Below are 3341 nucleotides of genomic sequence, written 5' to 3'. Positions count from 1 at the left end.
TATTACACATTTACTATATAAATAGTCTACAGTATATATGTTACGTGACCGACAAGTGGCTTTTATACCTTACAGCACCAATTAGCAGGATTTGATGCACTCATGCCTGTGCATTTCATAGCGATTACAGCTTGCGTTGAGGTCATGTCAGGATGCTTATCTGTGCATGCAGCTGAAAACATTACAAAGATATTCTCAGCCTTATGGAAATATAGAAGCTAAAATTAGGTTATACATAAAGTCTATTAATTTAGAGATTTTCATCCATTTGCATCTACTTTTTGCACTATGTTTCATTTTCCCTTTGATCTTGTAGTCGTCACTCAAAGCCAAATAGATCCAGAAGAAAATGTATATAGAACCAAGAGATATTTATTCTATCCACTGTCCTGACATATCTACTAACTATATTTGTAAATGTCTCCGTTCCAGACAATATGCATCTAGTAATTTCCAGGTTTAAAGGGAAATATATCATTTTGAGCTAGTTTTATTTATTTTATTTTTTTACAGGTTTACAAATTTATGTTTTCTTTATACCTTACATACATTCTATAGTTAATTATAAATGTTGTACATATTGTACCCAGGAAATTAAGTTTTCCCAGCATTTGGATTTAAAGAAAACAAAGATCACAGCTGTAGCTCTTTCCAAACTGTCAGTAAGGATTCTTGTGTATTAAAGGTCCCCCAAATGGAACATAAACTAGGGGTTATGAAAACTCTGCAAACAGGAGAGTCGGGATCAGTCAACAAAACCAATAAAATACAACAAATAAACCATAGATCAAATAAAAACAAAAGAAACTGGTCTATAATACAGCTAGTTGTCAACTCCCATTGGCCTGTGTTGCTACCAGTCCCAAAGAGTCTTTACATTGGTTACATTGGAGGTCCTGTCATATTTTGGAGTGCTTTCTATATGTTTGCAGGGAAACTAATGGTGAAGAAATATAATCCAAAAAGCTCCAGATATCCGCCAGTCAGGAGAAGAGAAGAGTTTCCTTAATCTGGCACAGTCAGGCTATCAGAGTCACAGTCACAGTCATTTAAAATGCCATATGGCCTCTCACTAATCCACTGCAAAATAGGCTTAAGATGCCGACTTTGGCACTTTTTGCTGTACGAAAGCAAACCCAGGAGTTTCAAACTCTCTACCTCTATTTCTGACCCCATTGGCAAACCTCGCCATGGTACACAGTGTCCGCAGTAATAAGCTATAATTTGTTCCTGATTTCTGAATTTTTAACAAACATCACATTCGTGTTTCTTTTAAGCCCAACAACACATTGAGATAGAAGGTTGTACATCAAAAAGACCCAACACCAAAATACAATCAAAGTAACTTGGTATTTGTGGTGCAGTAAGGAATGTACGTCAGAGGGTGACAAAACTCCCTGCCAACAAAATAATGGCCCAACAAAGTACCGCAACTGCAACAGGACATTAATCAGCATGGTTCCTGCATCTGAAGGAAAGGGGACATTCTTTCCATGACAATGAGGGGCATATTTTGGACAGAGAGGTTAACTGGTTTCCAAGGGTTGTCTACCCTTTTATGTAAAGTGAAACTTTTCAGTTTAGGTACACTTTAAGCTATGCAAATTTTAACACCTATGCAGACTTCCTGTAATCTAGAATGATAATATTTTAATAGAATAGGGTGGTTCAACACACCCCATACAACCTGTCCTTGGATAGTCAACATCTGCTATGTCATATTCCATAGTGATTAGATTAATGGGTTTGTGCTGTGATAATATAAATGCTGGGGTATCTCCTGCATTGGTATTACTGAAGAAGCAGTTTGGAGAGCTGTGGATCATCTTCAAGTTCACAAGAACAAGTCTAACTGAATGTGACTAACTACTACTAGATATCCCTTGTTGACTGCCAAGGCTGGAGAGGATACATTTTCAGCAGTGAAGCTGGGTGATCCAGCAAACCTGGAATGGATTTCCTAAAAGTCATTTGCTATTTGCTAGCAAATGATTTGAACCCTGGACCAGATCCATTTTAGGTTTGCTGGATCACCCAGCTTCACTCATGAAAGTGAATCTTTTCCAGCCTTGGAGAGCTTTATTAATCCCGGCCCATTGTTCAACAAAGCAGTTGTATGTATATGTATAACAATGTACATTTTAGTCCTGGACATGATAACCATATTAAATATTTATCAACACTATATGTTACCTTGAAGGCAATGTCCTAGAGATATTTTTAAATGTGTTACATACATAAAACATATAGGATTCACACAATTCTGAAAGAATTGGATAACAGTGTTTGCTTTTTTCATAGGATGTATTAAGCATTATATCAAGGATCCAAGATCATTTCTCAATAAAGGCTATTTAAAGATTTAACAGAAGTTGAATTTAATTTAGTTTAATTTAATTAATTAATGAAATAGGGTGAAGAATGAATTTGAAGGACTGAGGGGCACGTCAAGCCATTTCCAGGTATTAGCATCTTTAAAAGACATTTACTGCAAACTGGATTAAAGGGTTGGGTTTCCCCTCATTTTCTGTCCTACTGACAATGACTATAATAAAAATATGGGGTATTTATCTTCAATGAGGGCATAGACAACAAGAAAATGCTTGACTTATTGTCTAAACTTTCCCCATTTATTCCAAAACTAAAAATAAAGTAAAATATATTTGCCTCCTACCAATGTAGTCATCTTTAATTGCAGGCACTTTACAGTGTTGGTACCACGTAAGTGTTACGCAAAGTTTTTCTGTCTTTTCAAAATCCTAATATTCATAAAGTACAGTTCTGCAGAAAATTAAATTCTAACTACCTTAATAATACCATTTGATTTGTTTTTAAGGAATTTGAAAACCATTTGTCGTTATTGGATTTTGTTCATTATCACCTGCGCAGAATCATTATCATCACACTTGGTAACCCATTTGAATTCATATATATAAGGCGACTTTTAAATAACATTAACTTCAATAAACGTTTGACTGTTATTAATGGAATTAAATTTTAAAGACATCTGGTTTGGAACACACCTGTCACCAGAAATTAAAGTGACAATTACAAATCATAATGCATTTAGTTAGTAATATAAAACTCTATTTCATCTACTTGATTGTAACAGAACAGAGCATATCAAATATATCAATTATAACAGAATAGAAATGTCTTTCTTTTTAAAGAATTAAAAGTGATTTTAAACATGCTTTGACGAGTAGATTTTTACCAAGCATTTCTTTTCAATATACCAAGTTTGACAGGATAAAAACAGGTTTTATACATAAAAAAGAAGAAATAAAAACATTGCCTGGTCAAGACAATGCATGGCAATTTTGGCATTGGGTCAAAATCAG

This window comes from Pyxicephalus adspersus, chromosome 3 (assembly GCF_032062135.1).
Source record: "Pyxicephalus adspersus chromosome 3, UCB_Pads_2.0, whole genome shotgun sequence".
Taxonomy (NCBI): Eukaryota; Metazoa; Chordata; class Amphibia; order Anura; family Pyxicephalidae; genus Pyxicephalus; species Pyxicephalus adspersus.
This window is presented reverse-complemented; position numbering follows the sequence as displayed.